Source organism: Tamandua tetradactyla, chromosome 16 (genome assembly GCF_023851605.1).
Source record: "Tamandua tetradactyla isolate mTamTet1 chromosome 16, mTamTet1.pri, whole genome shotgun sequence".
Classification (NCBI taxonomy): domain Eukaryota; kingdom Metazoa; phylum Chordata; class Mammalia; order Pilosa; family Myrmecophagidae; genus Tamandua; species Tamandua tetradactyla.
The window spans coordinates 61,741,267-61,755,080 of record NC_135342.1 but is presented as its reverse complement, the minus strand read 5'-3'; the positions used below and the strand labels follow the sequence as shown (position 1 = coordinate 61,755,080).

The 13,814-nt window shown below is 43.1% G+C and overlaps 1 protein-coding gene across 1 annotated transcript in view; it reads right to left on the bottom strand.

Annotated features, from left to right (window-relative positions):
* Positions 1 to 13,814, bottom strand: part of PSKH1 (protein serine kinase H1) — a 35,617-nt gene that overhangs the window by 7,938 nt on the left and 13,865 nt on the right. The gene's annotated exons all lie outside the window — the stretch shown is intronic.

The following is a 13,814-nucleotide window of genomic DNA, read 5'->3' as shown; positions in this document are numbered from 1 at the left end:
AGGGTCCATTACAGCCTTAATCTAGATTGTGGGAGGAAAGGGGGGTGTGCAATTAAAATTATCCAGCAGAATCCAAGCATGAGTCAGGAAAACATGTTAGGCCTCCCCAGGTATATGACTCCCTGCATTATGCTCTGCCGCCTGCACACACATCCAGACTCAGCTCTCCTAATTCTCCCAGACAGTCTCCCCAAGGATCTCAGCAAGGGAGCTAGGACCTATCCCAGCTCACTTCACTGCTCTTCTGTGGCATCTGAGCCAAGCAAAGAGAGGGCTTGGAAACAGAAGGATCTGAGCATCAGAACCAGGCTATGTGACTGAGCCCTATCAGCACTGACTCACAGAGCACTAGGACAGGTCCTATCTTCTGCCATCTCATTTTATCTCCAACACCCCAGAGCGGAATAGAGAGCGTTAGAATCACTTTAAGAAGTAGAGAAGAGAGAGGGTCCAAGATGGCGGCTTAGCAAGGTGAGGAATTTAGTTCGTCCTCCAAAGCAGCTAGTAAATAGCCAGTACAGAAAAACTGCTGGGGCCACATCAGTGACCAGACACACAGAGTACACCAGTCTGGACAAGCTGGACTGGCTGTGAGCCCACCCAAAACCATGAATCCCCCAAGCCGCGGAGGCTGGCACCCCTTCTCCACAGGCTCCTTCCCAGAGGGGAAAGGAACTTTACTAGCAGCAGGGGCAAGCATAACCAAGCTCCAATTGTGGAATTAACATATTCTGAATACTAAAAATAGGCCCCCAGCTCAGCTGAACCTCCAGTAAAAGCTGAGGTTGCTGGTTTTTGCCCCAGTGCAGAGAGGGCAGGGCTGATGGGGGGTGGGGTGGGGGGTGGGGGTGGGGTTTGGATCAGACAACATAAAATACTTGAAAAGGAAGAAAAGGAGAGGTCACATAGGACCTGGAGATACATAGAGCAACATACCAACTTAAGCTCTTGACTGGCAAACCCAAAGAATGGGGGTTCCACTCTGGAAAGGATTTTTTTTCTGTTCTTTATGTGGCTGTGTTTCTACAGCTTGACTGCTCTTAGGATACAACTACAGGGCTTCTCAGGCTCCAGTTGCCCCAGGCACAGGAGCAATTAAGTTTGTCTGAGAGACAAAGAGTCTGGTCAGGTGAAAGGATGTAATTCCCTGGAGTCTGTGCCTTCACCAGGAGAGGGGTGGGGCCCAGCTCAGGTGGAATCCCTCCCTCAAGGAATTCAGACCTCAGGGTCTGGAAAACTGAAGCAATTAAAGCCAGCCTACAACCTCTCCTCTGTCTCCACCACACCCCCAGCAGGGAGAGTCTGCTGAAGTTAAAGGTACTGCATCACTTTATACTGCTGTGCAGGCAGACAAGCGCCACATACTGGGCAGGTTAGGAAAAGCACAGAGTCTAGAGGCTTCATAAAAAAGTCATTCAACCTGCTGGGTCTCCCTCAGGGAAACCTGATGCAGGTGACTCTTTCCTTCTGAGAGGAGGCCAGTCTGGTCTGGGAAAATCTGACCGGGGTCTATAACATGTAAGTAGACCTTCCTAAGGGGGAAAAAAATAAAGGGCACCATAAGGGCAAGGCAAGAAACAAGAAAAGAAGAACTGAAAAATTCTGATCTGTTAAACAAAACCTAAGCTAGAGGTCTAGAATAAGCTGAACTGAATGTCAAAGAATAGACAGACAATAAAGCCATCCAGCAAGAAAATCCTAGGTAAAAAAAGTGAAAAAAATCTCCAGAATAAACTAATTAAGGAAATTAAATGTCTAGACGTCAGTAAAAAATAATGAATCATACTAGGAAAATTGAAGATATGGCCCAGTCAAAGGAACAAACCAACAATTCAAATGAGATACAGGAGCTGAAACAATTAATTCAGAATGCTCAAACAGACATGGAAAAATCTCATAAAAAATCAAATCAATGGAGGGAGGATATAAAGAAGGCAAGGGATGAACAAAAAAGAAGAAATTGAAAGTCTGAAAAAACAAATCATAGAACTTATGGGAATGAAAGGCACAGTAGAAGAGATAAAAAAAATGGAAACTTACAATGCTAGATTTCAAGAGGCAGAAAATAGGATTAGTGAACTGGAGGATGGGACATCTGAAATCCAACAAGTAAAAGAAAATATAGGAAAAAGAATGGAAAAATAGGAGCAGGGACTCAGGGAATTGAATGACAACATGAAGCACATGAATATATGTGTTGTGGGTATCCTAGGAACAGAGAAGAGAAAGGAGGAGAAAAACTAATGGAGGAAATTATCACTGAAAACTTCCCAACTCTTACCAAAGACTTAAGATTACAGATCCAAGAAGTGCAGTGTACCCCAAACAGAACAGATCCAAATAGACATACTGCAAGACACTTACTAATCAGAATGTCAGATGTCAAAGAGAAAGAGAATTTTGAAAGCAGAAAGGGAAAAGCAATCCATCACATACAAGGGAAGCCCAATAAGACAATGCGTAGATTTCTCAGCAGGAGCCATGGAGGCGAGAAGACAGTGGTATGATATATCTAAGATACTAAAAGAGAAAAACTGCCAACCAAGAATTCTATATCCAGCAAAATTGTCCTTCAAAAATGAGGGGGAAATTAAAACATTTTCAGACAAAAAAAATCACTGAGAGAATTTGTGACCAAGAGACCAGCTCTGCAAGAAATATTAAAGGGAGCACTAGAGACAAATAGGAAAAGACCAAAAAAAAAGGAGAACAGTGTAGAAATGAAGACTATCAGCAAAGCCAAAAAGAAGAAAAATTAAACATGACGTACAAAATCCAAAAAGCAAAATGTTAGAAGAATGTACTGCCTTACAGTAATAACATTAAATGTTAATGGATTAAACTCCCCAATCAAAAGACATAGACTGGCAGAATGATTAAAAAACAGGACTTATCTATATGCTATCTACAGGAGACATATTTTTGACCCAAGGATAAACAGAGGCTGAAAGTAAAAGGTTAGGAAAAGATATTTCAGGCAAACAACAATCAGAAAAGAGTAGGAGTAGTTATACTAATATCCAACAAATTAGATTTCAAATGTAAAACAATTAAAAGAGACAAAGAAGGACACTATGCATTAATAAAAGGAACAATTCAACAAGAAGACATAACAATCATAAATATTTATGCACTGAGCCAGAGTGCTCTAAAATATATAAGGCAAACACTGAAAAGAAAAATGGACACATCTACCATAATAGTTGGAGACTTCAATTCCCCACTCTCATCAATGGACAGAACATCTAGACAGAGGATCAATAAAGAAACAGAGAATTTGAATAATACAATAAACAAACTAGACTTAACAGACATTTATAGAACATTACACCCCATAGCAGCAGGATACACCTTTTGCTCAAGTGCTCATGGGTCATTCTCAAGGACAGACCATATATTGGGTCACAAAGCAAGTCTCAATAAATTAAAAGAGACTGAAATCATATAAAACACTTTCTCAGATCATAAAGGAATGTAGCTGGAAATCAATAATAGGGAGGGCCAGAAAATTCACAAATGTATGGAGGCTCAACAACAACTCTTAAACAACCAGTGCGTCCAGGAAGAAATTACAAGAGAAATCAGTAAATATTTCGAGGCAAATGAAAATGAAAACATGACACATCAAAATTTATGGGATGCAGCAAAGGCAGTGCTAAGAGGGAAGTTTATTGCCCTAAATGCCTATATCAAAAAAGAAAAAAGAGCAAAAATCGAGGAATTAACTGTCCATTTGCAAGAACTAGAGACATAACAGCAAACTAATCCCAAAGCAAGCAAAAGGAAAGAAACAACAAAGATTAAAGCAGAAATAAATGAAATTGAGAACATAAAAACAAGAAAATCAACAAAACCAGAAGTTGGTTCTAGGAGAAAATCAATAAGATTGATGGTCCTTAGTGAGGATGACAAAAAGAAGACAGAGGATACTAATAAATAAAATCAGAAATGGAAGAGAAGACATAACCACTGACCCCAAAGAAATAAAGGAAGTAATGAGAGGGTACTATGAACAACTTCCTAGAAAGGCATGAACCACGAACATTGACTCTAGAAAAAACAGACAACCTCAACAAACCAATCACAAGTAAAGAAAGTGAGTCAGTCGTTAAGAAGCTCCCCAAAAAGAAAAGTCCAGGACCAGATGGCTTCACATGTGCATTCTACCAAACATTCAGAAAGAATTAGTACCAATCCTGCTCAAACTCTTCCAAAAAATTGAAGAGGGAAGGCTACATAACGCGTTCTATGAAGCCAACATCACCCTCATGCCAAAGTCAGACAAAGATACAAGAAAAGAAAATTACAGACCAATCTCTCTAATGAATATAGATACAAAAATCCTCAACAAAATTCTTGCAAATAGAATCCAGCACCACATTACAAGAATTATACATCACAACCAAGTAGGATTCATCCCAGGTATGCAAAGATGGTTCAACATAAGAAAATCAATTAATGTAATACACCATATCAACAAATCAAAGCAGAAAAACTACATGATCATCTCAATTGATGCAGAAAAGGCATATGACAAAATTCAACATCCTTTCTTGTTGAAAACACTTCAAAGCATAGGAACAGAAGGGAACTTCCCCAATATGATAAAGGGAATATATGAAAAACTCACAGCTAACATCATCCTCAATGGGGAAAAAATGAAAACATTCCCTCTAAGATCAGGAACAAGACAAGGATGCCCACTATCACCATTGTGTTGGAAGTTCCAGCCAGAGCAATTAGACAAGAAAAAGAAATACAAGGCACCAAATTGGAAAGGAAGAAGTAAAACTCTCACTGTTTGCAGATGATAGGATACTATATGTTGAAAACCCCCAACAATCCACAGCAAAACTACTAGAGCTAATAAATGAGTACAGAAAAGTGGCAGGTTACAAGGTCAACACTCAAAAATTTGTAGGGTTTCTATACACTGGTAATGAGCAATCTGAGGGGGAAATCAAGAAAAAAATTCCATTTACAACTGCAACCAAAAGAATAAAATATTTAGGAATAAATTTAACTAAAGAGACAAAAGACTTATACAAAGAAAGCTATAAGAAATTGCTAAAAGAAATCACAGAAGACCTAAATAAATGGAACAGCATACCATGTTCACGGATTGGAAGACTAAATATAGTTAAGATATCAACTGTACCTAAATTGATTTATAGATTCAACGTAAAACCAATTAAAATCCCCAAAACTTACTTTTCAAAAATAGAAAACCAAAAACCAAATTCATCTGGAAGGGCAGGGTGTCCCAAATAGCTAAAAATATCCTGAGAAAGAGAAATGAAGTTGGAGACCTCACGTTACCTGACTTTAAGGTGTATTACCAAGCTACAGTGGTCAAAACAGTATGGTACTGGTATAAAGATAGATATACTGACCAATGGAATCTAACAGAGTGTTCAGATATAGAGCCTCTCATCTATGGACAATTCATCTTTGATAAGGCAGTCAAGCCTGAGGCAGAACAGTCTCTTCAATAAATGGTACCTAGAGAACTAGATATCCACATGTAAAAGAATGAAAGAGGATCCATATCTCACACCCTATACAAAAATGAACTCAAAATGGATCAAAGACCTAAACATTAGATCTAAGACCATAAAACTTTTAGAAGAAAATACAGGGAAGTATCTTATAAAACTTGTAATAGGAGGTGGTTTCCTAGATCTTACACCCAAAGCCCAAGCATTGAAGAAAGAAAGAAAGAAATGGGAACTCCTCAAAATTAAACACTTTTGCACATCAAAGAACTTTGTTTAAAAAGTAAAAAAAGACAGCCTACACAATGGGAGACAATATTTGGAAATGATATATCAGATAAAGGTCTAGTATTCAGAATATATAAAGAGATTGTTCAACTCAACAACAAAAAGTCAAACAACCCAATTACAAAATGGGCAAAAGACATGAACAGACACTTCTCAGAAGAGGAAATACAAATGGCCAAAAGGCACATGAAAAGATGCTCAACTTTCCTATTAGGGAAATGCAAATCAAAACCACAATGAGATATTATCTCACACCCACCAGAATGGCCATTATCAATAAAACAGAAAACGATAAGTGCTGGAGAGGATATGGGGAAAGAGGCACACCTATCCACTGTTGGTGGGAATGTAAAATGGTACAACTGATGTAGAAGGCTGTATGGTAGTTCCACAGGAAGCTAAGTATAGAATTGCCATATTATCCGGCAATACTATTGGCTAGGTATCTATTCAGAAGACATGAGGGCAAGAACATAAATGGACATTTGCACACCAATGTTTATAGCAGCATTATTTACAAGTGCCAAGAGATGGAAACAGCCCAAATATCCATCAGCAGATGAGTGACTAAACAAACTGCGGTATATATATACAATGGAATATTACGCAGCTGTAAGAATAAAGTTATAAATCCTATAACAACATGGATGGACCTTGAGGACATTATGCTGAATGAGATTAGCCAGAAACAAAAGGACAAATACTGTATGGTCTCACTGATATGAACTAACATTAATGAATGAACTGGAGAATTTCAGTTAAGAACAGAGACCATCAGGACATAGAAATAGGATAGATATTGGGTAATTGGATCTGAAAAGATACAGACTGCACAATAGGACTGATTGTAAAAATTCAGAAATGGATAGCACAATACTACCTAATCGTAGCACAATAATTTTAGTACACTGAATGAAGCCGAATGTGAGAATGAGAGAGGAAGGAGGGGTGGGGGCACAAATGAAGCCAGGGACACAAATGAAGACAGGAGGAAAGATAAAGACTGAGATGGTATCATCTAGGAATGCCTAGATTGTACAATGATAGTGACTAAATGTACAAATTAAAAAATGTTTTTGCATGAGGATGAACAAAGAAATGTCAATAATGCAGGGTGTTGAAAATACATGGTAATTCATATTTTAAAACTTTTAACGTTTGTGTGAGACTAAAGCAAAAATGTTTACTTGGTACATTTATATTTTGACTAGTGCATCTCCTAGTATAACTTACATTGATAGTTTGATTGAACACCATAAGTACATGGAACCTTGAAAGGGGCATGAGATTTTGTAGGTTTGTCCAGAGTGATGTGAACAATGAATAAAAATGTATTTGCAAAGTCCCCTTGGGGGAAAGGTGAGAAAGGGGGAAAATTCAACGTCCCCATTTGGAGAAATCCTGATATTCTCACAAGCAGCGGGGACAACCAAATCAGTAGACCAAGCCCTCAGTCTCGGGGTTTGTTCATATGAAATTTATCCCTGCAAAGGATAAGCTACACTTACTTAAAATTAGACCTAAGAATCAGCCCCAGAGAACCTCTTTTGTTGCTCAGATGTGGCCTATCTCTTTCAGCCAACACAGCAAGCAAACTCACTGCCCTCCCTCTCTCTACGTGGGACATGACTCCCTGGGGCATAAGCCTCCCTGGCAAGGTGGGATAGAAATCTGAGAATGAGATGGGACTCAGCATCAAGGGATTGAGAAAATTTTCTCAACCACAAGGGGGAAGAGAGAAATGAGACAAAATAAAGTGTCAGTGGCTGAGAGATTTCAAATAGAGTCGAGAGGTTATCCTGGAGGTTATTCTTATACATTTTGTAGATAACCCCTTTTCAGTTTAAGGTATATTAGAAAGGCTAGAAGGAAGTGCCTGAAACTGTAGGGCTGTATTCCAGTAGCCATGTTTCCTGAAGATGAACGTATATTGATATAGCCTTCACAATGTGACTATATGATTGTGAAAACCTTGTGTCTGATGCTCCTTTCATCTACGGTATGGACAGATGAGTAAAAAATATGGATTAAAAATAAATAATAAGGGGAACAAATGTTAAAATAAATTGAGTAGACTGAAATACTAGTGAACAATGAAAGGAAGTGGTAAGGAGTATAGAAAAAAATAGGGGAACAAAGGTTAAACTCTACCGAGTAGACGGAAATTATTAGTGGTCAATGAGAGGGCGGGGTAAGAGGTATGGCATGTATAAGTTTTTTCTTTTTTCTTTTTATTTCTTTTTCTGGAGTGATCAGTTCTAAAAAATGATCATGGTGATGAATATACCACTATGTGATGATATTGTGAGCCACTGATCGTACACCATGCACAGAATGTTTGTATGTTAAGAATGTTCATGTTTGTATGTTGTTTTGGTTTGATAAAAATCAAATTAAAAAAATGAAGAAGTAGAGAAGAGTGAGGCAAGGAGGATGAGGGGAAGAGCTAAGAGGGAAATGTAAATGTCAACTGGGTCTGGGCAGTCCTTTCACAGCAGGGCAATCAGAACAATGACGTGACCCAATTCACTACCCCTGAGCAAGTACCTTGGCCCAAGTGGATGGATGGTTAGCCTGCAGTCCAGAAACCATCCCCTGGGAAGCCACCTCCCATCTACGCCTTTCCCCTGGTAGTGGTAGAGTAGCCCTTCCAGTGGGCTTCTGCTCCTACTAGCACTCTACCCTCTGTGCAGGGCTCTGTGAGAACCCTGGCCTTGGTCCACTGGTCCCTGGGGCAGTTGCCCAGGCTTACCCACAGCTCAGAGACTGCCCAAGCAGCGAGTGTCAAGGCTGCCGCACAGAGCAGATAGCAAAGCTGCTATGGCACCATTGTGCCATCAATCCTCCATGAGCCTCTTTATGTGTTTTGCCTCTAGGAATAGAACTCTTGAAATAAGCCACAACATCAGGTCAGAGATGTCCCATTTCATGTCCAGTGAATCCCAGAACATCCAAGCTGGAAGGACCACCACAGTCCCTTAGTGTGATCCTACAGATGATGACTCACAACTCTGCCCCTCCTTTAAAAATACACCCCACCCCATCCCCAAACCTCCTGGGGCCTTCCATAACAGGAAGCTCATTTCCTCCAGGTGGCTCTTTGAGTCTTTAGACTGCTCTCCGGCTAACAAGGCCTTCCTCATGTCTGGCTGACATCTATCTCTCCACAATTTCAGTGTCATGACCCTAGCTTAACCCTCTCTCCTCTAGCACTTTCAGTCATTGGGTAAAAATTCAGGTTTCTCCTCTCAAAATCATCTCTCACAGCCTTTTCCTGGCACTCGCTCCTCTTCTAAGACTCTTGTACTTGACCCTAAGAAATGAGGAACACATGCCTCTGGAGCCTTCAAATTCTTCCCCCTGCCTGTGCCCTCAGCAGCTTCCTAAGTGCATCCATCTCCAGCAGGATCTCCACTTCTTCCCAGAGTCCAGTCCTCAGATTTCCAGCAGTTGCTTTCAAGACCTGTCCCAGGGCTTCATTAACTACCACTGGGGTCTCTCTGAGAAGCCAGGCAAGTTTCCCTATAGTAACCACCTGTAAGCACTCCCCACAGTCATCACCTGTAGGCGCTCCAACCAATATTCCAACAGGTGTGCACCAAGCCTGGAACATGACAGTGGAAACAAATGTACTAATGTACATGCTGTCCTCAAGGACCTTACAGACTAGAGAGGTGGGACCATACCCAACAACCTGAGAAAGTGCTGAAACAAAGGCTCCAGCAACTCCCAAGGCACATGTGTGGGAAAGTAGACAGCAGTGGTAGGAAGGCTAAGAACCCTGAAGCCAAGATAGCTTGGATTCAAATCCCAAGCCTGCCACTCTTTACCTGTGGGACCCTTGGCAAGGTTTTTACCCTTAGGAGCCTCAGTTTCCTCATCTGTAAAATGGGAATTATTCCTACTGTCGGGATTGCTATGGAGATTAGATAGAACACCCAGCCCCATGCCTGGCACTGAATACACTTTACACAATAACAGTGGTCAGTATTATTTCTGGAAGAAGCAATCCCTGAATCAGACCTTCTTTTAGAGTTTTTCACATTTCTAAGGTCAATGCTGGAAGCAGAAGGAACAGTAAGCAAAAGCTTAGTGGGGAGTGAACAGAGCAAACATCTGGGGCCTGAGGTGTGTGTGGGGCTGGGGCTTTAGCAGTGGGCTAAAGCACCTGGAGTGTAAGGATCGTGGGGAGAGTGCCAAAGAAGGACCTACCTGACGTGCTTCCCTCCACCAATAACTCTGCCCCGCCAAGAGTGTGGCAAGGCAGGTTTATAGAGGGCAGCCTGGAATGTGCTCCAAACCTGTTCTCAGGAGCTGATGCTACTGCAGAGCTGCAAATAACCTATACTCCTCCTCTTACAATTACAGCTCACACACCACCAGGCTGAGCCCTCTTTCTGGAATCCGATTTGCTCCCAAACACCCTCAGAAGGCCAGGCTCCCCCACCCCAAGCTGGGATTATTCTAATAGCCCCAATTAGTGTTCCTCCTTCCTCTCACAACACTTTCTCCCGTGTCTCTTTGCCAAGAAGCAAGAGGGCTCCCCTCCCACGCAGCCCCCCTGTGCTATAGGACTGTCAACAATAAACAACAGGCTTGCCTCTGAGTCTTCAACTTCTGCCTCATTACTCACCTTACCACCAAACAACTTCCTATTCATTCTGGAGCACAAGCAGCACAGTCTCCTTCTCTGAGCCCCCTCCTTCTCAAAATCTACCTCTTATAAGAAGCCCTCTTCTCAAGTTCGCAGAAACCACAGAGCTGGCAGGGGGCTATATGGACAGAAACCTCAAGAACAAGCACACTGGTAGCATCCAAGGTATGTTAAAACCACTATAAGTGGGGAAGGGGACAAGAAAAGTACCCCTAGAAAGGCACCAAGTGATAAGAAAATGCACCCTTCCAAACACTGCTGAGCTCAGACTGGGTGGTCCTTCATTTGCACAAGGAAATGAACAGCAACAAAGCCCTCAACAGGACAGGCTACCGGACAGGTTGCTCACTTTAGATGGCCTTCTTAAGGGCAAATGACCATCACACAATGTAAGACAGATGGCTGGACTGAGAGTGGCGGTAGTGCCCAGCCCTAAGAAGGGGGCAGCCCAGCAGCCTGACCTGAGCCCTACAGCCCATGCTCCAGACTGTCCAAACCCTCTGTCCAAGGCCTGCACTGACATTTGTCTGCCAGCAGAAGGGCTCATTCTGTGGCCATTTCCTAGCCCTAATTCTCTCTCCAGGTGGGCTCAAGCTTTATGGGGATAGGGAACAATCCTTCATGTCTCTCTCTGTACTTTGCCCAGGTATGCTTGACGTGGGCAGTGACAGAAAGATGACACTTGGTCACCAGCTCAGAGAGCTTAATCTCATGCTGAGGCCTTTTCGCCCAACAAACACTCCAGACAAATCCCTCCCAACCCAAAACTCTCCTCAGAGAGTGATGGAATCTGTTCTTGAGGTCAGCCAAGTTTTTGGTAACAGGGCTAGCCACAGATTGGACTCTGGATCTGGGAACTGATGCTTTCAGTTCCAGGTGAGTGGCAGTGAGGCCAAAGGCTGGGTAGTCGCCCCCTCTCAAGTCCCAGACTGAGGTTTCATGATTCTAACAGGACAAGAAGCAGAGCCTCAGGATAAAGTCTTTTTGCTAGAGTAGGAGTGGGAAACCTGAGTCATTCCCCACTCCATTCATTTGTCATCCTCCCACCTCAGGATAATCAATAGTCAGTTAGCAAGCCTCTGGAGGTTCCAATTAGATAAAGTGCCTGATCAACAATAGCCAGAATCAGAAACTCTTAGGAAAACCTACAGATTTTGGGAAACAGTTTTTCCTCTGTCAGCACCTCCTGGGAGCACCTCAAGTGCCTCCATCCTGTAACTAGGGTTGCCACCCACTGTGCCAGCTGGACTCTCAATAGCCTGCTACCATGCAGAGCTTCAGGGGCCAGAGGTCCTGGAGTGCAAGCCAGAGAGCCTTGGCACAACTGTGTCTGCAAGCTGGATTCTGGGACTTCTGACCTGTAATCAGACCTGGTTCAGAGTGTGAGTAGGATGGTGTCCTCTCTGACCACCCCCATCACAGCCTGGGCTTCCTGGCCAGTCAACATTTGCTTCTGCTGAAGCCATTTGGAACAAGGAGGAAAGAATGAGAAGCTTCAGGGGAGAACTGGAGAATGCCCCAGCTTCCCCTTCATATTTGGCTAGCAACTACATTTCTATCATTGCTGTTCCACCAGGGGTTTGGTCAGAAAGAGGGTACAACCAGAACTCCCTTCGTGCAGAAACACTCCCAGCCCATGCCCAGCTGCCTCCAACATGGGCTGGTGCTAAAATTCCCTGGCTAAGCTTTCCCTTCCTCCAGCATCACAAATGGTGGAGCCTCTTCAACAAGAACCATATACATTTCCAATCCCTAAAGACAGTAGGCGGAGGGAAAAAAAACTCCCTGGCTCATGCTAGTCTTGGCAAGACAGTAGAAACCCCAACCCCCAAGGATGATAGTTCCCTTGACCACCTCATCCAGCCAAGTGTCCAGACAGCCCTAGCAAGTCTCTCTTGGGATGGCTCACCTCTTGTCCCTTAGTTTCCACACTGCAGCCAGGACCTAATTCCAGGTTCAACTGCCCAAGATAGACACAAGGGACATGGCTCCTAACTCCAGGAGGCCAGGCTCTCAACTTTCAGGCTCTCACAAGTCTAGCTTAAAATTTCAGATTCAGAAACAACCTCAAAGTGGTTCTTCACAGCCTGCATCAGGACAACTGAACTTCCCAAGTGCCTCTACAGGATCCCGTTTGACCTCAGCCATACATGAACCTGCCCATTCAGGCCACTGCTACCAAGCCACCCCTGGCTCTCTCCCTTTCGTGCTTCTGCATATGTCATTCTTCTTCTCTTGGTCTGGCTCCTCTCGACCATCCTCCAAAGTGCAAGCCCTACCTTTTCCGAGGCTATCTCTGACTAAGCCCCAGCCCATTTTATGGCACCTGCCTAAATACTTTTTTTTTTTCATTTTATGTACCTCCCTATATATATGTATTTCTGTATCTATACATATACATACATAAAGGCAGATATGTGACAAGTGTATCACAGGGAAGACAACTATTTTCTTTTTTTTTCTGGTGCATGGGCTAAGCATTCTACCACTGAACTACCCATGCACACCACCTCTCTAAACTCTTATTCCTCAAAGTATGGTCTGTAAGCTAGTCACAACATCACCTGCGTGCTTGTTAGAAATGCAGAATCTCAGGCCCAATTCAGACCTTGGGCTCACCCTAAGGCTCATCCCAAGTAGTTCCCTCTGTCATCACCTGTGCTCCCTCCTCTCACTCCTCCCAGTTTCCCCCATAAGGCTCATGCTTGCCCCTGGGGATGCTGCACACCAAATCCAAAACTTCGTGTTATCCTTGAATCAAATTTAATTGAATAGAAATGGTCCCAGTTGAGACAGACCACTTCATCGTTGGGCACTCCTGTCTTTTAACTGAGGATTGGATAATTATCCCCTGGCTGACCAAGCTCTCCTTTAGGAACAACATGGTTCCATTTATTGCCCAGGACAGTAGGTCTGTAATAGCCATGTTTTCTGCAGAAATCATCTCTCCATTTACAATCTCAGAAGAACAGTGGGACAGGCCTGAGCTCCCCATGAGGATGATCACTCTGAGTAAGTATCCATCTAGGTCTATGGTGACCCCTCTACCCGTGGGGCCTGAAGGCCCAGCTGTTCGTATAAACATTCACCACCTGCCTTGCTCCTGCCCACTGCACTCCTAAGGGTGGCATTCATAGTGTCCTGGCCCTGTGCCTGCAACAGAGCTGGTCCTGAGGAAGGCTTCCCTCCCTTCTTCACCCCACCCTTGAGACACATAATCTGGAGATTCCACAGGGAATGCCAGCTCCTCTCCTCATACTGAGGAAGACCTTGACATGTCCCATGACCTTGCCTGGAAGTTGACAGGGAAGGAAATGGAGCATAGGACCTCAAGTACTGAAGGCAAGTGGTAGGAGGCTTTTGGGTGACTCTTGTAG